Raw genomic sequence first — 23,748 nt, forward strand, 5'->3', positions numbered from 1 at the left:
AACGCCAAGTTGTAACGTGTTTTGGGCGTTCAACTCTGGTTCGTGACGTGTTTTTGGCGTTTGACTCCAGAATGCAGCATGGAACTGGCGTTGAGCGCCAGTTTACGTCATCTAATCCCAAATAAAGTATGGACTATTATATATTGCTGGAAAGCTCTGGATGTCTACTTTTCAAAGCCATTGAGGGCGTGCCATTTGGAGTTCTGTAGCTTCAGAAACTCTATTTTGAGTGCAGGGAGGTCAGATTCCAACAGCATCAGCAGTCCTTTGTTAGCCTCCTATCAGAGTTTTGCTCAGGTCCTTCAATTTCAGTCAGAAAATACCTGAAATTATAGAAAAACATACAAACTCATAGTAAAGTTTAGAAATGTGAATTTAGCATAAAAACTAATGAAAACATCCCTAAAAGTAACTAGATCATACTAAAAACTACCTAAAAACAATGCCAAAAAGCGTATAAATTATCCGCTCATCACATTGTAAGATAGTTCTTTGGATTCGGGTTCATACTTTGATCATGGTTCCTAGTGATCCATGCAATGGCATAGAACTCTTGGACCATTAGAATTCTGACTTGTTGGATGGGATTGGTTAGAACTTCCCAACCTCTTCTTTGGATCTCATGTCGGATTTCCGGATACTCATTTTTCTTGAGTTTGAAAGGGACCTCAGGGATCACCTTCTTCTTGGCCACAACATCACAGAAGTGGTCTTGATAGGCTTTGGAGATGAATCTTTCTATCTCCCATGACTCGGAGGTGGAAGCTTTTGTCTTCCCTTTCCCTTTTCTAGAGGTTTCTCCGGCCTTAGGTGCCATTAATGGTAATGAAAAAAACAAAAAGCTTATGCTTTTACCACACCAAACTTAGAATATTGCTCGCCCTCGAGCAAGAGAAGAAAGAAAAGAAGAAGAAGAAGAGAAAATATGAAGGAGAGTGGAGAAAGGTGTATTCGGCCAAGGTATAGGAGAGGAAGTTGTGTTGTGTGAATTTTAAGAAGAATAGAGGGGTTTATATAGTGAGGGGAAAGGGAGTAGGTTCGGCCATTTAGGGTGGATTTGGGTGGGAAAGAAATTTTGAATTTTGAAGGTAGGTGGGATTTATGGGGAAGAGTAGATGGATGTGAGTGGTGAAGGGGGTAATTGGGAAGAGAGATTGAGGTGATTGGTGAAGGGTTTTGGGGAAGAGTGTTTATTGGAAAGAGAGAATGAATGTTGAGAAGAGGGGAGAATATGGTAAGTGGGGATCTTGTGGGGTCTACAGATCCTGAGATGATCCTGTGGGGTCCACAGATCCTGAGGTGTCAAGGATTTACATCCCTGCACCAATTAGGCATGTAAAATGCCTTTGCATGCAATTCTGTCGTTTAAACACCGAAGTGATGCATGTTCTGGGCGTTTAACGCCTATGTGTAGCATGTTTCTGGCATTGAATGCCAGTTCCATGCTTGTTTCTGGCATTCAGCGCCAGCTCTCCTCAGGGTGCATTCCTGGCGTTTGAACGCCAAGGTGTTGCTTGTTTCTGGCATTCAACGCCAGATCCATGCTCTGTTCTGGCGTTGAACGCCAGACAGATGCTCCTTACTGGCGTTTAAACGCCAGTAAGTCCTTCCTCCAGGGTGTGAATTTTCTTCTGCTGTTTTTGATTCTGTTTTTAATTTTAATATTTTTTTTCGTGACTACACATGATCATGTACCTAATAAAACATAAAAGAACAATAAAATAAAAAATAAAATTAGATAAATAAAAATTGGGTTGCCTCCCAATAAGCGCTTCTTTAATGTCAATAGCTTGACAGTGGGCTCTCTTGGAGCCTCACAGGTGATCAGGTCAATGTTGTATAGTCCCAACACCAAACTTAGAGTTTGGTTGTGGGGATTCAACACCAAACTTAGAGTTTAGTTGTGGCCTCCCAACACCAAACTTAGAGTTTGACTGTGGGGGCTCTGTTTGACTCTGTATTGAGAGAAGCTCTGCATGCTTACTCTCCCTTGTTACAGAAGGATAACCGTGTGCCTTAAACACAAGGTAGTCCCCATTCAATTGAAGGACTAATTCTCCTCTGTTAACATCTATCACAGCTTCTGTTGTGGCTAGGAAAGGTCTTCCAAGGATGATGCATTCATTCTCCTTCCTAGTGTCTAAGATTATGAAATCAGCAGGAATGTAAAGACCTTTAACCTTTACTAACACGTCCTCTACTAATCCATAAGCTTGTCTTACTGACTTGTCTGCCAATTGTAATGAGAATAAGGTAGGCTGTACCTCAATGATCTCCAGTTTCTCCATTACAGAGCGTGGCATAAGATTTATGCCTGACCCTAGGTCACACAGAGCTTTCTCAAAGGTCATGGTGCCTATGGTACAGGGTCTTACGAATTTGCCAGGATCTTGTCTCTTTTGAGGTAAAGTTTGCTGATCCCAGGTATCTAGTTCACTAATGAGCAAGGGAGGTTCACCTCCCTAAGTCTCATTACCAAATAACTTGGCATTCAGTTTCATGATAGCTCCTAGATATTGAGCAACTTGCTCTCCAGTTACATCTTCATCCTCTTCAGAGGAAGAATAGTCTTCAGAGCTCATGAATGGCAGAAGGAGGTTTAATGGAATCTCTATGGTCTCTATATGGGCCTCAGATTCCCGTGGGTCCTCAATAGGAAACTTCTTCTTGCTTGAGAGACGTCCCATGAGGTCTTCCTCATTGGGATTCACGTCCTCTCCTCCCTATCTAGGTTTGGCCATATTGATTATATCAATGGCCTTGCACTCTCTTTTTGGATTTTCTTCAGTATTGCTTGGGAGAGTATTAGGAGGGGTTTCAGTGATTTTCTTACTCAGCTGGCCCACTTGTGCCTCCAGATTTCTGATGGAGGACCTTGTTTCATTCATGAAACTTAAAGTGGCCTTAGATAGATCAAAGACTAAATTTGCTAAGTTAGAGGTATTCTGTTCAAAATTCTCTGTCTGTTGCTGAGAAGATGATGGATAATGCTTGATATTGCTGAGCCTATTTCTTCCACCATTATTAAAGCCTTGTTGAGGCTTTTGTTGATCCTTCCATGAGAAATTTGGATGATTTCTCCATGATGAATTATAGGTGTTTCCATAAGGTTCACCCATATAATTTACCTCTGCCATTGCAGGGTTTTCAGGATCATAAGCTTCTTCTTCAGAAGATGCCTCTTTAGTGCTGTTGGATGCATTTTGCCATCCATTCAGACTTTGAGAAATCATGTTGACTTGCTGAGTCAACATTTTGTTCTGAGCTAATATGGCATTCAGAGCATCAATTTCAAGAACTCCCTTTCTTTGAGGCGTTACATTGTTCACGGAATTCCTCTCAGAAGTGTACATGAACTGGTTATTTGCAACCATGTCAATAAGTTCTTGAGCTTCTGCAGGCGTTTTCTTTAGGTGAATGGATCCACCTACAGAATGATCCAATGACATCTTAGAGAACTCAGATACACCATACTAGAATATATCTATCATGGTCCATTCTGAAAACATGTCAGAAGGACATCTTTTGGTCATCTGCTTGTATCTTTCCCAAGCTTCATAGAGGGATTCACCATCTTTTTGTTTGAAAGTCTGAACATCCACTCTAAGCTTGCTCAGCTTTTGAGGAGGAAAGAATTTAGCCAAGAAGGTCATGACCAGCTTATCCTAGGAGTCCAGGCTATCTTTAGGTTGAGAGTCCAACCATGTTCTAGCTCTGTCTCTTACAGCAAAAGGGAAAAGCATGAGCCTGTAGACTTTAGGATCTACTCCATTAGTCTTAACAGTCTCACAAATTTGCAAGAACTCAGTTAAGAATTGGTAGGGATCTTCTGATGGAAGTCCATGAAACTTGCAGTTCTATTGCATTAGAGCAACTAATTGAGGTTTCAGCTCAAAATTGTTTGCTCCAATGGCAGGAATTGAGATGCTTCTTCCATCAAACTTGGATGTAGGTGCAGTATAATCACCAAGCATCCTCCTTGCATTATTATTGTTGGGTTTGGCTGCCATCTCCTTTTCTTGTTTGAAAATTTCAGCAAGGTTGTCTCTGGATTGTTGTAATTTAGTTTCTCTTAGTTTCCTCTTCAGAGTCCTTTCAGGTTCAGGGTCAGCTTCAACAAGAATGCCTTTTTCCTTGTTCCTGCTCATATGAAAGAGAAGAGAACAAAAAAAGAAGAGAAGAGGAATCCTCTATGTGACAGTAAAGAGGTTCCTTATTGTTAGTAGAAGAAGAAAGGGAATAAAGAAAGGAGAATCCAAACAGAAGGGTGAGGATAGGGGTAGTGATTTGAGATGAAGAGAGGTGAAGAAAAGTGTTAGTAAATAAATAAATAAATAGAAGAAGAGGAGAGGGAAGGAATTCGAAAATTAATTTTGAAAAAGAGTTAGTGATTTTCGAAAATTAAAGGAAGCATTAAAATTAAAATTAAAATTTGAAACAATTAGTTAATTAAAAAAGAATTTTGAAAAAGGGATGAGATATTTTCGAAAATTAAAGAGAAAAGTTGTTAGGTGGTTTTGAAAAAGATAAGAAATAAACAAAAGGTCAAATAGTTAGTTGAAAAAGATTTGAAAATCAAATTTGAAAAGATAAGAAGATAAGAAGATAAGAATTAGAAATGATATTTTAAAATCAAATTTTTGAAAAAGATAAAATTTTGAAAAAGATATGATATAAAAGATAAGATAAGATAGATTTAATTTTTAAAATTAAAATTAATTACTTGACTAACAAGAAACTAAAAGATATGATTCTAGAATTTAAAGATTGAACCTTTCTTAATAAGAAAGTAACAAACTTCAAAGTTTTGAATCAATCACATTAATTCTTAGCATAATTTTCGAAAATAAAGATAAAATTAGGAAAAATATTTTTGAAAAATATTTTAAAAAAATTTCGAAAATTAATAAGAAAAAAAAGAAAAAGATTTGATTTTAAAAAAAGTTTTGAAAAGATAGATTTTTAAAATTTGAAAATTTGACTTGACTAACAAGAAGCAACTAATTTTAAAATTTTTTTGACTAAGTCAACCCAAATTTTCGAAATTTTGAGAGAAAAAAGGAAAAGATATTTTTTTATTTTTGAATTTTTAATGATGAGAGAGAAAAACACAATTATGACCCAAATCATGAAAATTTTGGATCAAAACACATGATGCATGCAAGAACACTATGAATGTCAAGATGAACACCAAGAACACTTTGAAGATCATGATGAATATCAAGAACATATTTTTGAAAAATTTTTTATGCAAAGAAAACATGCAAGACACCAAACTTAGAAATCTTTAATGCTTAGATAATTTGAATGCAAAATTGCACATGAAAAACAACAAAAGACACAAAACAAGAAAACATCAAGATCAAACAAGAAGACTTGCCAAGAACAACTTGAAGATCATAAAGAACACCATGAATGCATGAATTTTCGAAAAATGCAAGAACAAGATGAATATGCAATTGACACCAAACTTAAAACATGACACAAGACTCAAACAAAAATCACAAAATATTTTTGGTTTCTTATGATTTTCTAAATATTTTTGTATTTTCTTTTATTATTTTCGAAAAACATATAGATAAAAAAGAAAATAAGAAATCCAAAATTTTTAATAAGAATTTCAGGAATCTTTCAATATTAGCCTAAAGCTCCAATCCAAGGGTTGGGCATGGCTTAATAGCCAGCCAGCTTTAGAAGATATAAATCAGGCATGTAACAACTGATATTCTAATTAACTTGCCTCTATGCTGATGGTTTTGAAGCCTCAATCCAATTGAGTTAGACATGGCTTTACAACCAGCCAAGCTTCAACATACTTTATGAAACACTAGAATTCATTCTTAAAATTTTTGAATAATTTTTCGAAAACAAAGAAAAAATTTTGAAAAATATTTTTGAAAACTTTTTGAAAAGAAAAATAAAAAGAAAATTACCTAATCTAAGCAACAAGACGAACCGTCAGTTGTCCATACTCGAACAATCCCCGCAACAGCGCCAAAAACTTGGTGCACAAAATTGTGATCATCAACAATGGCGCCAAAAACTTGGTAGCGCTCTCAAACGTGAATCACACTTAGTCACAACTCCGCACAACTAACCAGCAAGTGCACTGGGTCGTCCAAGTAATACCTTACGTGAGTAAGGGTCGATCCCACGGAGATTGTTGGTATGAAGCAAGCTATAGTCATCTTGTAAATCTCAGTTAGGCGGATAGTAAATGTTATGGAGTTTTCGAATAATAAATAAAACAGAAAATAAAGATAGAGTTACTCATGTAATTCAATGGTGGGAATTTCAGATAAGTATGTGGAGGTGCTTGTCCCTGTTGGATCTCTACTTTCCTACTATCTTCCTTCAATCCTTCTTATTCCTTTCTATGTCAAGCTGTATGTAGGGCATCACCATTGTAAATGGCTACATCCCATCCTCTCAGTGAAAAAGGTCCAAATGCTCTGTCACAGCACGACTAATCATCTGTCGGTTCTCGATCATGTTGGAATAAAATCCCTTGATTCTTTTGCGTTTGTCATCACGCCCAACAATCGCGAGTTTGAAGCTCGTTACAGTCATTCAATCCCTGAATCCTACTTGGAATACCACAGACAAGGTTTAGACTTTCCGGATTCTCATGAATACCTCCATCAATCTAGCTTATACCACGAAGATTCTGATTAAGGAATCCAAGAGATATGCGCCCGGTCTAAGGTAGAACGGAAGTGGATGTCAGTCACGCGTTCATAGGTGAGAATGATGATGAGTGTCACGGATCATCACATTCATCATGTTGAAGTGCAACGAATATCTTAGAATAAGAACAAGCGGAATTGAATAGAAAATAGTAGTAATTGCATTGAAACTTGAGGTACAGCAGAGCTCCACACCCTTAATATATGGTGTGTAAAAACTCCACTGTTGAAAATACATAAGTGATGAAGGTTCAGGCATGGCCAAATGGCCAGCCCCCCAAAACGTGATCAATAGTCTCCTAAGATGAATAATAAAATAAAATTGAGACCAAAGATGTCTAAACAATAGTAAAACGTCCTATTTATACTAGACTAGCTACTAGGGTTTACAGAAGTAAGTAATTGATGCAGAAATCCACTTCCGGGGCTCACTTGGTGTGTGCTTGGGCTGAGCTTGAGCTTTACACGTGCAGAGACTTCTTTTGGAGTTGAACGCCAAGTTGTAACGTGTTTTTGGCGTTCAACTCTGGTTCGTAACTTGTTTTTGGCGTTTGACTCCAGAATGCAGCATGGAACTGGCATTGAGCACCAGTTTACGTCATCTAATCTCAACTAAAGTATGGATTATTATATATTGTTGGAAAGCTCTGGATGTCTACTTTCCAACGCCATTGAGAACGCACCTTTTGGAGTTTTGTAGCTCCAGAAAATTCATTTCGAGTGCAGGGAGGTTAGAATCCAAAAGCATCAGCAGTCCTTTGTCAGCCTTTTATTAGAGCTCTGCTCAGGTCCCTCAATTTCAGCCAGAAAATACCTGAAATCATAGAAAAACACACAAACTCATAGTAAAGTCCAGAAATGTGAATTTAGCATAAAAACTAATGAAAACATCCCTAAAAGTAGCTAGTTTATACTAAAAACTATCTAAAAACAATGCTAAAAAGCGTATAAATTATCCGCTCATCAAGCATCCAACGTATTAGCCTTGGTTTAGACTCCTTTTTAGATAATAAATATTTTACAGCTGCATGGTCTGTGTACACAACTATCTTAGTACCAAGTAAGTAGGCTCGAAATTTATCCAGAACAAAAATGATAGCTAGAAGCTCTTTTTCAATAGTAGTGTAATTAGATTGAGCAGCATCTAAAGTCTTAGATGCATAAGCAATTACAAAAGGGTCGTTACCTTCATGTTGAGCCAGTACTGCTCCTACTGCATAATTAGAGGCGTCACACATGATTTCAAATGGTTGACTCCAGTCTGATCCCCTCACAATCGGAGCTTGAGTCAAGGCGGTCTTTAGCTTATCAAACGCTTGTTTGCAATCTTCACTGAACTCAAACTCAATGTCCTTCTGCAGTAGTCTGGATAAGGGTAGTGCTACCTTACTGAAGTCCTTAATGAATCTCCTGTAAAAACCTGCATGGCCAAAGAACGAATGGACTTCCCTCACAGAAGAGGGGTAAGGCAAACTAGAAATAACATCCACCTTTGCTGGGTCTACAGAGATACTAGTATCAGAAACAACATGTCCTAGAACAATACCTTGTTTTACCATAAAATGACACTTTTCAAAATTTAAAACAAGGTTTGAACTAACACACATGTCCAATACTTTAGACAAACTATCAAAGCAAAGGTTAAAAGAATCACCATAAACGCTAAAGTCATCTATAAAAACTTTCATACAGGTCTCAATGAGATCAGAAAAAAGACTCATCATACACCTTTGGAAAGTAGCTGGTGCATTGCACAAGCCAAAGGGCATTCTTTTGTAAGCATAAGTCCCAAAAGGACATGTAAAAGTAGTCTTTTCCTAATCTTCAGGAGCTATATGGATTTGAAAATAACCTGTATAACCGTCTAGAAAGTAGTAGTGAGATTTACCTGACAGGCAATCAGGCATCTGATCAATGAATGGCAAGGGGTAATGATCCTTGCGCGTGGCTTGGTTGAGACGTCTGTAGTCAATGCAAACTCTCCATGCGTTCTACACTCTGGTTGTCAGAAGTTCTCCTTGCTCATTCTTTATTGTTGTGACTCCAGACTTCTTGGGCCCCACTTGTATTGGGCTGACCCATTCGCTATCTAAAATGGGATAAATGATATCTGCTTCAAGTAGTCTGGTTACTTCCTTCTTGACAACTTCTAAGATGGTGGGATTCAATCTTCTCTGAGGTTGATGGACAGACTTTGTTCCTTCTTCTAAGAATATTCTATGTTCACAAACTTGAGGGCTGTGCCTACTATATCTGCCAAGCTCCATCCAATTGCTTTCTTATGCGTCATCAATACACTAAGTAGTTGTTCTTCTTGTTGGAAAGTGAGCTCCCTTGTGATGACAAGTCATCATATACCCATTTTTCAAGCTAATTTCACTTGTTTTGTTAGCATTTATGCACTTTCTTGTATCCTAAGTAAGTGATTTGGAGTGAAAATGCATAACTTCTTTAAATCAAGCAACCACCATGAAATTAATGAGAATCCATGAGGTTTGAGCTAATTTTAATTGAATTTTAATTGATTTATAAGCCTCTTGAATTTAGTGATACTTGGAGTGGTTGTTTTGGTTTATTGTAGGTGAAGAAAAGAAAAGAAAAGGAAAAGCGTGGCCTAAGAAGTGTAGCCTAAGGAAAGGAAAGCGTGGTCAAAAGCCCAAGGAAGTGTGCCGCATGCAAAGGGGGAGGCAACATTGCCCTCCACAAGGGCACACTGCCCTCTAAGAGGGCAACATAAAGGAACCAACCAAGGAAGGCAACTCTGCCCTGCCCACTACAAGGGCAGAGCACAAAATGTGCCTTGAGACCAAGAGGAAGAGAACCTTGCCCTGCCCTTGTGGAGGGCAGAATCGGGCTCTCTAAGGAAGAAATTCAAGGGAAAAATGTCACCCATGCATGCCACAAGACTCGAACAAGGAACCATGAGGAAGCCAAGAACTAAGGTTGATTGCCGTGCCAAGAAGCCAAGAAAAAATGAGAAGCGTGTGCCCCAGCCGTGTTTCGAACACGGGACATGAAAGAGGAAACATTGCCCTGCCCTCTGCGCGGGCAGGGCAGAATCTTGTGTGTGGCGCACCAAGAAGCAAATCTGGCGCACCAAGAAGCAAATCTGGCGCACCATGGCACGTTCTGGCAGCATCTGGCGCACCAACCTCAATCCTGGCAGCACCAAAATTTCCTGCCCTGCCCTCTGCGAGGGCAGGGCAGCATCCTATGCACCAAGCTCAATTCTGGCGCACCAAATTTTGATTCTGGCGCACCAATTCCTGATTCTGGCAGCACCAAGGAATTTCTGGCGCACCAACTCTTCCTGCCCTGCCCTTGGCGCGGGCAGGGCAGCATCTCACGCACCAAGGCCGCGCCCAGCTCGCACCAACCGTCCGCACCATGCATCAATTTTCTGCCCTGCCCTCCACAAGGGCAGGGCAGCCTCCTGGGAGTGACTTTTAATGGGCCAAAAATTCAAATTAAAAATCCATTTGAATTCATTTCTTCACCAAATCAAAAGCCCATCCAAATCCCAAAATCTAAGAATAGAAAGTGTATAAATAGAAGCTAGTTTGATGTAATTAGGAACTTTTGAACCTTTTACCTTTCACTTGACTTTTTACCTTTACTTCAAATTTTACTTTCACTTTTCTTGAGCTTTTGCAATTGTTCTTGAGAGACTTGACCGAGAGCTAAGAGGATCAAGGGAGAATTGGCTGATCTCCTTCCTCATTCTTACTCGGGCAATTCTACTCTTCTGTTTCTGAGTATTGGGTGTGTGAAATTGAGGAAATTCTGTCTCAATTCCCATTCAAAATCTCTTCAATTTGTTTTCTGCATAATTCAATTTTATTTCTGTTCTTCTATTGCTTCTTCTTTAATTTTCTGTCAATTGCTTTGTTAACTTGGATCTAGGAAGGCAAATAGAGATCTAGGTTCTGCTACCTAGTCTCTTGAGACCTGAGACCCAATTTTACTTTTGGTTCCTCTGTGAATCTTGTTGCACTTTATTTCCTTTCTGTTTGAATGCTCATTGCTTCTAATTCAATTTCTGCTCAATCAATTGTTGCAATTTACTTTCTCTTTGTTTAGATTCTGCAATCCCATTCCTCAAACCCCTTTTACATTCAAGCAATTTATCTTTCTTGCCATTTAAGTTACTGCAGTTTAAGTTTCTTGCACTTTAAGTTTCAGTCATTTATTTTCTTGTTCTTTAAGTTTCTGCAAATTTACTTTCCTGTTCTTTAATTTACTGCACTTCCCCCTTCCCCCTTTACATTTACTGTCATTTACTTCTTGTTAAATACAAATCACTCAACCAAGACTTGATTCGCTTGACTAAATCACCCACTAAACTAAAATTGCTCAATCCTTCAATCCCTGTGGGATCGACCTCACTCATGTGAGTTATTATTACTTGATGCGACCCGGTACACTTGCCGGTGAGTTTTGTGTTGGATCGTTTTCCACACATCACCTTGCAATGATAACTGAAAACTTCTGCTTGTCCTCAAGGTACGCATACTTGAGGTGTAGAGGAAGGGGCTTTAATTCTATTTTCCGCTCATGGTTTGGTTCTGGATTCTCTGGGGCTGGTGAGAATGGTGATGAATCTTCAGTATGTTCAGAGGGTGTCCCCACACTTGGATCTTGCTCCATGTGACTCTCTTCCATTTCTTCTTGGTGAGTTGCAGCTATAATCTCATCAATGATGTCACATTGGAATATGGAGTGATCTTCTGGGGGATGCTTCATAGCTTCATCTAGATTGAAGCTTACTGTTCTGCCATCTACCTCAAAGGAATAGGTTCCCATAAAGACATCCAGCTTGAATTTTGAAGTCTTCAAAAATGGTCTACCAAGCAGGATTGACGAAGGTCTCCCTGAGTCATTTTGGGGCATCTCTAGGATATAAAAATCAATGGGAAATTTGAGCCTCTTAATGCTCACTAATACATCTTCAGCAATTCCAACCATTGTGATAATGCTTTTATCTGCTAACACAAAACGAGCTGCCAACCTTTTTAAGGGAGGGAGCCTCAAAGCATTATATATAGACAAGGGCATAATATTCACGCATACTCCTAAATCACACATACAGTCAGAAAATATCACACCTCCAATGGTACAGTTAACCATGCATGGGCCTAGCTCACTACATTTTTCAGGTATATTTCCTATTAAAGCATATATAGAACTACCTAAAGGAATAGTTTTTAATTCATTAATATTATCTTTATGTATGCATAACTCTTTTAGAAACTTTGCGTATTTAGGCACTTGCTGGATAACATCAAAAAGGGGAACAGTTACCTCAACCTTTTTGAAGATCTCTACCATTTTGGGATCAAGTTCCATATGCTTTCTGGGCTTCTTAGCAAGGCGTGGAAATGGAATAGGAGTGGCGTCTTTTATAGCTTTAGCTTACTGGGGTTCTGCATTCCATGGTTGGGCTGCTTCTGCTTCAGCCATGCCTTGTGCTTCATCTTCTTCTTCAACATCCTCTACCTTAACCGTGTCCGTAGCTGGGGCGTGTTCTGATGGGCTTGACTCCTCTGGATTCCTCTTTTGCAGTGTGGTTCCAGATCTCAGGGTAATGGCATTGATGCCATCCTTGGGGTTGGGTAATGGTTGAGAGGGGAGTCCACCAGAGCTTGAGGACTGGTTGTTAAAGTTATTCAGTGATCCAATCTGTGAGACAAGGGCTTGCAAGGTAGAGTTCAAACTATTTAGAGTAGAAGTAAGGTTGTTTTCCATGGCCTGCTGTCTCCGATCAATAGATTGTAGTAACTCGTCATTAGGAGATGAAGAGGGGTAAGTGATATAAGGGGTCTGCTGAGATGCTTGAGGCTGCCTTAGATGAGGTGCTTTGTAGTCCTGATTCTGATTCTGCTGCTTGAAGTTTTTATTGTTATTCCACCTCTGGTTTCCATTGTTATCTCTGCCTCCTCTGTTATGATTGTCCCTCCAACCCTGGTTAGAATTATCTCTCCAGCCTTGGTTGGGGTTATCTTGCCATCCATGGTTGTAGCCGCCACCTTGATTATACCCTTGATTAGGGCGGTCATAGAAGTTGTGGGTGGCTGCCACAGTGTGGTCTTCTTGTTGGAGTTGCGGACACTCATCAGTATAATGACTGTAATCGGCACAGATCCCGCATACTCTTTGTGGAACCAACTGTTGGCTGTACTGTGGTGGAGAAGGCTGAACTTACTGAGCTTGTTGTTGACTTAGTTGCATCTACTTCAGTAAGTTGGTCATTTCACATAAGCTCTGAGTTATAGCAGCAGTCTCTTTGCTAGAGGAGACCTCTGCAACAACTCTTGACCGACTTTATTTTTGCCTGTGATTCCTAGTAAATTCAGCTAAGCCACTAATCAATTGCCATGCCTCTTCCGTAGTCTTATACTTTTTCATAAACCCATTGCTAGCACCTTCCAATGTGGTCTTATCCTGAGATTTCATGCCCTGTGTAAAGTAACCGAGCAACACTATCTTGTCAATCATATGGTAGGGACATGCTTTCCAAAAGATTATTAAAGCGCTCCTAATATTCGTAGAGTGTCTCAGATTCGTCCTAAACGATCATGGAAATGTCTTTCCTCAGTTTATCGGTAACCTCAGCTGGAAAGAATTTCTCCAAAAATTCTCTTCTAAGCGTATCCCAGTTAGAAACAGTTGTTCCAGGTTGAGTGTAGTACCACTCTTTTGCCTTTCCCTCAAGAAAGAATGGGAAAGCCTTTAGCAGAATAGAAGTTTCGTCAGTACCATCACGCTTAACAGTAGAACAAGCTGTCTGAAAATCCCTAAGGTGCTTGATAGGCTCTTGAGCATGTAAGCCATGAAACTTGGGCATCAAGTTGAGTAGTGCAGTCTTTATTTCAAAGTCCACAGCCACTGCTGGGTGGCGTGCCTGGAATGGTTGTAGTGTAAAATCAGGGCCTCCAGCCTCCTGGATAATGACTCTCCTAGGTGCTGCCATGTCACCTGCATGTGAATCAACTGGATCAGTAGAGGTGGAGCTTGTTTCTCCCTTAGATGACGTTTCAGATTCATCCTCGGAGAGGACTAGCCGACGCCAAGCTTGCCTTATACGTGAAATAGTTCTTTCAATCTCAGGGTCAAATACTAGCAAGCTTGGATCAGGAAGTGAACGCGTCATTTAATGAAAGAAATGTGCAGCTCATAGTAACAAAATAAAAAGAAAAATGCAATTAAATAAATTCCAATCAATAAATTAGCACACTATTGCAACTCCCCGATAACGGTGCCAAAAATTGACGTGAGCGAAAATTGGCAGATTAAGAATTAATTAGGGAAAATGGCGTTGCGAGTACAATTCTTAACCATAAAAAATCCACTTGTCAATTTAGAAAAAGGGTTGTCACAAATTTTAGAAATAAAATACTGGGATTATGAGTCCCATGTCGTCTCCCAACGTGTTGCAGGAAGATGTGCTATTTTATCAATCAGAGGTTTTCAAAAGGGATTTTGAATTTGATGAACAGAAAATTAAATTAGAGAATTTATATGATTTAAATAAAATCTTGACCGGAAGAAGATTAATTAGAAGTTCTATCCTTGTTAGAATTTTATCAAGAGCAATTAATAATTAGTCATTGTTTACATTTAGTTAACCCTCAACGAATGAAGGAAAGTCACATTAAAAGTTAACTTATATTCACAAGTCCTAATCCTCTCCCTTGGAAGGATTAGAGTTAGTGACTAACAAGCCAACCAATAATGAACCAATTACAATTGAACTCTTGAGTATTCCAACTCAAGGTTCTCCTTTTAATCTACTCCTAATCAAGTTGGGGAACTACTCCATCATCATAAATGTAGACTACAAAATTAATAGGGGAAATAAGAAAAGACATAATAAACAATAATGAAAGAGATTAATTAAAAGTAAAAATAGTTTTGTATTAATAAACTATGAAAATAATCCAATGTCAACTCTGAAAAATTGAGAATATGGAAGAGTAAATGAAAAGTAAATAACAAACTAGGATAACCAGTTCCGGAGGTAGACTTTTCTCAAAAGCTAAAGCCAAAAATCTTCAAATCCTATTTTATGAATGTCAAAAAGAGAAACCTAGGGGAGGAGTAAAATCAGATCTAAAAACTTGAAATTATGCGGAATGAATTGTTTACTTTGTCTCTGCATGTTCCCTGGCTCTAATCTGTGTTTCTGAGCTGAAAACTGGGTTGAAATGCGGCCCAGAAACTATGCCAGCGACATCTGTAATTCTGCAGATTGCGCACGTCACGAGGCCGCGTCATCCACGCGTTCGCGTCACTCAGCGTTTGTCGTACCACACGTGCGCGTCGTCCACGCATTCGCGTCGTCCGTGCAGCTTTGAATCCGCGCGGTCGCGTTAGGCACGCGAGCGCGTAACTGTGATTTCTTCCATCTCGCACGGTCGCGTGAGCCATGCGACCGCGTGACTTCTCACTGGTCATCTCCTCAATTCCTTGTGTTCCTTCCACTTTTGCACGCTTCCTCTTTATTCCTTACACCATTCCTGCCCTATGAAGCCTGGAACACTTAACACACAGATCACGACATCGAATGGTACGAAGGAAAATAAAAATATACAACTAAAAGGTCTCTAGGAAGCAAGTTTCCAATCATAGAATATTTTTAGGAAGGAATTGTAAATACATGCAAATCATATGAATAAGTGGGCGAAGTCTTGATAAAACCACACAATTAAACACAATATGAATCATAAAATAGAGGTTCATCAATGGACATATGTGCAACTGACGCGAACGCGTCAGTCACGCGTCCGCGTGCCCAAATTTGTGCTTTTAGCACACTTCCTGCCCCAAGCCAGCACAACTCTCTGCCCAAACACTCCTTTACGTTGATTTTGCAGGTCACGCGTGTGCGTCAATGACGCACACGCGTGGATGGTGATAAGTGCAAACGACGCGCACGCGTGGGGTACGCGTGCGCGTGGTCATGTTTGTATGCCAAGCATGAGTCTAGCGCCATTCCTGCACAACTCTCTGTCAATTATTGTTTGTTATGCACACATGATTGACGCGTTCGCGTCCGTGACGCTTGCGCGTCGTGTGCTCTTTCTCTTTTTTCTTTTTTTTAGCTTGAGGTGTTTGGTTCCTGTGATAAAATAGCTGCATGATCAGAAAATTAGTAAGAACTCAATAAAATAACTAAGAAAACTACTACTACGAAAAATAGCTAAGGATACGAATTTATCGGGTTGCCTCCCGACAAGCGCTTCTTTAACGTCATTAGCTTGCGGTCAGCTCTGCTAGTTTAGCAGATGAGTGGATCTCTGGCAATCAATCTCGCCTCCAAGATAGTGCTTCAACCTCTGGCCATTTACTGTAAATTTTTTGTCAGAATTCTCTTCTTGTATTTCCACATGACCATACGGTGAAGCTCTGGTAACCACAAACGGTCCTGACAATCGGGATTTCAGCTTTCCGGGAAAGAATTTGAGCCTTGAATTATATAGAAGCACTCTTTGTCCTGGCTTAAAGACTCTGATGGCAATCTTCTTGTCATGCAGTAGCTTAGTTCTTTCCTTATAGAGCTTGGCATTCTCATATGCTGAATATCTGAATTCATCAAACTCATTCAGCTGAAGCATTCGCTTGATTCCTGTAGCTTCTGAATCAAGGTTCAGGTATCGGATTGCCCAGTAAGCTTTATGCTCCAGCTCAACTGGCAAGTGATAGGCTTTGCCATAGACCAACTAATAAGGGGACATGCCAATGAGAGTCTTGTACGCTGTTCGATATGCCCAAAGAGCATCATCAAGCTTCTTAGACCAGTCCTTTCTTGAAACACTGACGGTCTTCTCTAGAATCCTCTTAAGTTCCTTATTTGAAACTTCAACCTGTCTACTTGTCTGAGGGTGATAGGGGGTTGCCACTTTATGACGGACTCCATATCTCTGCAGAAGAGAGTCCAGCTGTCGGTTGCAGAAATGGCTTCCTCCATCACTAATGAGTATCCTTGGGACACCGAACCGGCTAAAGATGTATCTCTGAAGAAAGCTCATTACCACTTTTTCATCATTGGTGAGCAAAGCTACAGCTTCTACCCATTTGGACACATAGTCAACTGCCACTAGAATATAGTTGTTTGAATGTGAGGGTGGGAAAGGTCCCATGAAATCAATACTCCACACATCAAACAACTCAACCTCAAGAATCCCCTGTTGTGGCATTTCATGGTTGGCAGGGAGATTCGTGGCTTTCTCACATCTATCACAGTGCTTTACAAATGCTCTTGAGTCCCTGAAGAGAGTCGGCTAATAAAACCCGCTCTGAAGGACCTTTATAGCTGTCCTTTCACCACCAAAGTGGCCTCCATACTTAGAACCATGACAATGCCAAAGAATCTGCTATTTTTCTTCATCTGGGACACACCTCCAGATGATCCCATCTGAACATCTTTTAAAAAGGTATGGTTCTTCCCAAATGTAGTACTTTGCATCAGTGAGTAGCTTCTTCACCTGTTGCCTACTATACTCCCTTGGGATGAAATTCATGGCCTTATAATTTGCAATGTTTGAAAACCCTGGTGCCTGCTGAATAAGGAACAGTTACTCATCCGGGAACATCTCAGTCACAGCTGTGGGTGGTTGTACTCCTGCTTCAGGCTCAATTCTGGAGAGATGGTCAGCTACTTGATTCTCTGACCATTTTCTGTCTTTTATCTCAATATAAAACTCCTGAAGGAGCAACACCCATCTGATTAATCTTGGTTTAGAATCCTGTTTGGTTAGAAGGTACTTCAAAGCAGCATCATCAGTATAAATAATAACCTTAGAACCAAGTAAATAGGACCTAAACTTATCAACAGCATACACAATAGCTAATAATTCCTTTTCTGTAGTTGTGTAATTCTTTTGGGCATCATTTAACACACGACTGGCATAGTAAATGACATGTACAAGCTTACCATGCCTCTGTCCTAAAACAGCTCCTATAGCAAAATCACTAGCATCACACATTAATTCAAATGGTAGATCCCAGACATGGGGAGCTATAATGGGGGCAGAAGTAAGGTTTGCTATCAGAGTTTCAAAAGCATGCAAACAATCAGAGTCAAAGACAAAAGGAACATCAGCAACCAAGAGGTTGCTTAGAGGTTTAGCAATTTTAGAAAAATCCTTTATAAATCTTCTATAAAATCTTGCATGACCCAAGAAACTCCTGATTGCCTTAACATTAGTTGGTAATGGTAATTTTTCAATTACCTCCACTTTTGCTTTATCAACCTCAATTCCCTTACTTGAAATCCGGTGTCCAAGAACAATACCTTCTGTAACCATAAAATGGTATTTTTCCCAATTTAAAACAAGGTTTGATTCTTGAGACCGTTTCAAGACAAGAGATAAATGCTTAAGGCAAGATTCAAAAGAATTACCAAAAATAGAAAAGTCATCCATAAATACCTCAATAAACTTTTCAACCATATCAGAAAAAATTGAAAGCATACACCTCTAAAAAGTTGCTGGAGCATTACAAAGTCCAAAAAGCATTCTTCTGTAGGCAAATACTTCAAAGGGGCATGTGAATGCTGTCTTTTCCTGATCTTGAAGGTCCACTGCAATTTGATTATATCTAGAATATCCATCTAGAAAATAATAAAATGCATGACCAGCTAACCTCTCAAGCATCTGATCAATGAAAGGCAGGGGGAAATGATCATTCCTTGTAGCAGTGTTGAGCCTCCTGTAGTCTATACACATTCTCTATCCCGTGACGGTTCTTGTGGGAATAAGCTCATTTTTTTCATTTTTGATCACTATCATCCCTCCTTTCTTGGGAACTACCTGCACAGGACTTACCTAAGGACTGTCAAAAATAGGATAAATAATTCCTGCTTCCCATAGTTTCATTACCTCTTTTTGGACCACCTCTTTCATGGTTGGATTGAGTCTTCTTTGTGGCTGCACAACTGGTTTAGCATCATCTTCAAAGAAGATCTTGTGCATACACTTGGTTGGACTAATCCCCTTCAAGTCACTAATAGTCCACCCAAGAGCTGTTTTATGACTCTTGAGCATTGAAATAAGCGCTTCTTCCTCTTCAGGCTTCAGGGAAGAGCTAATAATCACTGGATATAAGTCATTCTCACCCAAGAACACATATTTCAGAGAAGGAGGTAAGGATTTGAGCTCAAGCTTGGGGACTTCCTCCTCTGCTTTAGGCGTGTGAACTATAGCTTTCTTGGGTGGTGAATTATCAATTTCAACTAATTCATACTCAGAGATAGGATCCAGAATGTCATCAAGCACCTTAGCCTTCAGTACCTCTTGAACAAGTGGTTTAATAACATCTACTTTCATACACCCTTCAGAGTCATTAGGGTGCTTGAGAGCTTCAAAAACATGAAGGACCACCTGTTCTTCATTGACCCTCAGGGTCAATTCACCGTTTTGTACATCAATCAGAGCTCTACCTGTAGCTAAAAAGGGTCTACCAAGTATAATAGAGGACTTTACCCCCTCTTCCATGTCTAATATAACAAAATCAACAGGAAAGATGAATGGTCCTACTTTAACAAGTAAATCCTCAATAATACCCACGGGTAATTTAATAGAAAGATCAGCAAGTTGAAGAGAAATACGAGTGGGTTTTACCTCCTCAATTTGAAGCTTTTTCATTAATGAAAGTGGCATTAGATTGATGCTAGCTCCAAAGTCACATAAAGCTCTCTGAATGGTGACATCTCCAATGGTGCAAGGAATGACAAAGCTCCCTGGGTCTGGCATCTTCTCAGGAAAGTTGTGTTGGATAATGGCACTGCATTCCTTGGTTAACACCACTGTTTCTTGTTCCTTCCAGTTCCTCTTGTGGGTCAACAATTCTTTCATAAATTTAGCATAGAGAGGCATTTGCTCCAGAGCTTCTGCAAAGGGAATGTTGATCTGTAGCTTCTTGAAGACATCTAAAAATTTAGAGAACTACTTTTCTTTGGAAGCCTTTTAAAGTCTCTGAGGATATGGCATTTTTGCCTTGTATTTAGGAGCCTTTGGCAATGTAGGATACGTGTCTAGAGAGTCAGGGAATGGGTTGTCTGCACACTTTGGAGGGGCGTGCTCCACTTCTTCCTTTTTCTCTTCTGGAGCTTTCTTTTCAACTAGCTCTTCATTGTCCCTTGTCTCAGAGCTAGCTGTTTTACCACTTCTCAATTGAATAACCTTGCAGTCTTCTTTTTGTGCAATGAACCTCCTGCAGAATTGTCTAGGCACATCTTGGACATTTCACCCAAGCCTTCATAAAAGATGTCTGGTTGAGTCCATTTAGAGAACATGTTCGGAGGGCATTTCCTAGTCAGTAGCTTGTATCTCTCCCAAGCTTCATACAGAGTCTCACCATCCTTCTGCCTGAAGGTCTGAACCTCCATCCTAAGCTTAGTCAGCTTCTTTGGTGGGAAAAATTTTGTGAGAAACTCAGTAACCACCTTGTTCCAAGTATCCAGACTTTCCTTGGGTTGGAAATCTAGCCATAGCTTTGCTCCATCCCTTAGAACAAATGGGAAGAGCATGAGTTTGTACACATCTGGGTTTACTCCATTTGTCTTCACAGTATCACAAATATGCAGAAAACTAGAAATAAACTGATTTGGGTCTTCGTGGGGAAGACCGTGATGCTGGCAGTTTTGTTGCACCAGAGTGACCAGTTGAGGCTTCAACTCAAAGTTATTCGCAGCAATAGGAGGCACCACGATGCTCTTTTCATAGAGATCTGCAGTAGGAGAAGAGTAAGAGCCAAGCACTCTCCTTTGTTGCTCATTCCCATTCGGGTTTGCCCCATTGGCATTATCAGTATTATTCAGATCCATAGTGGATTCTGTAGCCTTGTAAAGCCTTGCTTGTTATAAACGCCGCCTAAAAGTCCTTTTGGGATCAGGATCAAGGTCTAAAAGATGTTCTTTGTCTCTGTTCCTACGCATAAACAAGCAAAAAATAAGAAAAGATGGGAATCTCTACGTCGGAGTGTAGAAAATTCCCAGTGAGGTAATCTGTGTAAAATAATAAAATAAAAATACTAAATAATAAATAGGTAACACCAAACTTAATTTCAGAAATTAAGAAAAATATTAGTGCTATTTATTTATTTAAATTTTTTTTAAATAGATTTTAATAAAATTAAAAATAAAACGCCTAATCTAAGCAATCAAACAACTAATAGTTGTTAATCACTATCAATCCCCGGCAACGGTGCCAAAAACTTGATGCGCTATTTTACAACCCACACTAACTAACCGGCATGTGCACCGGGTCATACCAAGTAATACCTTATGTGAGTAAGGGTCGATCCCACGAGAATTGATGGATCAAGCAATAATAGCGTTTGATAGGATTAGTTACACAAGTAGAAAATGGTTTTGAGATATTCTAAGAGCATTAAACAGTACTTTAAAAATTTCAGAAAGTAAGTAGCAATGAGTTGGGAATAAAATATCTGAGAAAGCAGTTAAGGTTTCAGAGTTATCTAATTTCCGCATTAACTTTTATTACTAATTACTTTAATCATGCAAGATTTAATTTCATGGCAAACTATATGTGACTAGACCCTAATTCCTTAGACCTTTCTAGTCTCCTCTAAAATTCATTAATTGCCAATTCCTTAGTCAATTAATTCCAATTAGAGGGTGATGATCAATTTCTAGTTTATATGCCAAAAGAATCCTAATTATCCAAAAATAAGGGGATTATATGTCACGTATCCCGTTAAATACAAACAATTAGAAATTTAGTGTAATATGTTTTCAAGCTGTTGTTCAAGTAAAGAGCTTTTCCAAGTTTTACAAGAACTCAATTAGAACATGGGTCATACTTCCGTTCCACCCATATTCATAAAATAAAGAATGAAAACAATTATTGAAATATAAATCAAGACATGAATTAAATTAAAAAGATCAAACAAATCAATCCATGAAAATAGACAGAGCTCCAAACCTTAACAATGAAGGATTAGTTGCTCATGGATCAGAGAGGAAAAAATAAGGGTTCTGGTAACAATGTGTACTGTGTCTAAATGTACAGAGTTCCTATTTATAACTAATCCTAATAGATTTAAAATCTAATTATCTAAAAATAATATCTTTTCCTCAAAGATAAGATTTGAATTTAAATTCAAATTAATTAACAAGTCTTCCACTGATGGGTGGGGACCACTTGATTTGTCCATTCTGCAGCTTCTAATCTGTGTTTTCTAGGCTGAAAACTTGGTCAAAACGTGGCCCAAAATCCACGCCAGGGATTTCTGTAAATTGTGCAGATCGCGCACGTCACGCATACGCGTCGCTGGTCTACTTCGCAAGTCACGCAGATGCGTCGGTCATGCGAATGCGTCGCTGAGCAAATCTTCAAATCACGCGTACGCGTCAGTCACGCGTACGCGTCGCCATGGATACTTCCAGATTACGTGCACGAGTCAGGCACGCGTGTGCGTCACTCCTCGCAGCCATCTCTTTTGATTCTTGAGCTGCAGAAACTCCATCAAATTCAGCCAAATGCTACCTGAAATAGATAAAATTGCCCCGAACTCAATATAGCATCCATAGTAGCTAAAATATAATTATTTCTTAATTAAACTCAGCAATTTAAGTGCAAATTCACTAGGAAAAGATAGACAAGATGCTCACGCATCAGATGGCCACCAACATAACTAAGGTGGTTAAGTTTCTTTCATTCTATTTCTCTTCCATTCCTATTTTTATTGTCCTCTGTTTCTGTTGCTTTGATTGCATGCATGATATTTAGTACGTTTAGTTCTTATATTTAGATTTAATTATAATAAATTGTCTCATGTACCACTCATTGAGCTTGAATCTAAAAAAAAAAAATTAAATGATGTATTGGATGAGAAATTGAGTTTAATTTTAAGAATAGTCTTATTTACTTAAAAGTGTTGGTATTTTCTGTGATTTTTTAATGCATGATATGAACAGTGAATATTTGAATTTGAATCAAGGGATGTTGATGTATAAGGAACAGGAATTTAGAGAATTATTATGACTTCTCTGAAATAAAAAAAAAATTAATCCTTGAAGCAAAAGAAACAGCAAAAGAAAAAATATATATATTTAATAATAAAAGCAAGGTCCAAGGCTCTGAGCATCAATGACTAGGGAGGTCAGACATGATTAAGAGCTCAAAGAGTTGTTTCCCTAGTCATATGCTTGTGGTGTGATTGTGTCAAGTAATCCTTGAGACAGAACACTTAGAGTTGAGACCAAGTGCGTTTAACAGAGTATGCCAAAGGCTTTGAGCACCACTGTCTGGGAGTAACTGAAAGAAAAATCAGAACTCAAAGAGAGTTTCCCAATTAAGTGCTTGTGGTGTTTCTGTGTCAAGAAAAACTTGAGACAAAACATTTAAAGTCACGGCTAGGCTCAAGGTGCAAAGCACTAAAGAAAAATAAATTAAAGTAAATTTTGCTGTGTTCAATGATTAAACTGAAATATAAAAGATCAGAGAATTCATAATATTATCCGGATTCTAATTGCGAATGACAATGACATCCTCCTGATTCAAAGGAGAGTGAGATACCAAACCTATTCAAGATTACAATTATAAACCCCACTATAAAAAGAGACATGAGCTTAATCGAACTCTCATTCTATGCAATTTCACATCCTAAGCCAATGTTAGTTTTGGTTGCTTGAGGACAAGCAACAGTTCAAGTTTGGTGCTGTGATGCGTGAGCATCTTTTCTATCTTTTCCTAGTGAATTTACACTTAAATTGTTGAGTTTAATAAAAAATTAATTATCTTTTAGCCAATATGGATGCTACTTTGAGTCTTTTGCAATTTTGTGTATTTTAGGTAGCTTTTGGCTGGATTTGATGGAGAGGAAGCTTGCACAAATGGAAGGAGCTCAAGAATTGAAGGAGATATCAGCGAGGAGCGACGCGTACGCGTGACTGACGCGTGCACGTGATCTGGAGCTTTCCATGGCGACGCGTGCACGTGACTGACGCGTACGCGTGATTTGAAGATTCGCACGGCGATGTGTGCGCGTACCTGACGCGTATGCGTAATTTGAAGATTCGCACGGTGACACGTGCGCG

At 39.2% G+C, this 23,748-nt stretch overlaps 1 non-coding gene across 1 annotated transcript; it reads left to right on the forward strand.

Moving 5' to 3' along the window:
* Positions 1-3,507: 3,507 nt before the first annotated feature.
* LOC130953660 (small nucleolar RNA R71) lies at positions 3,508-3,611 on the forward strand. The gene has a single exon (XR_009075822.1). It is a non-coding gene; the product is annotated as a small nucleolar RNA R71 (small nucleolar RNA).
* Positions 3,612-23,748: the final 20,137 nt, after the last annotated feature.

This window comes from Arachis stenosperma, chromosome 9, assembly GCF_014773155.1.
Source record: "Arachis stenosperma cultivar V10309 chromosome 9, arast.V10309.gnm1.PFL2, whole genome shotgun sequence".
Lineage (NCBI taxonomy): Eukaryota > Viridiplantae > Streptophyta > Magnoliopsida > Fabales > Fabaceae > Arachis > Arachis stenosperma.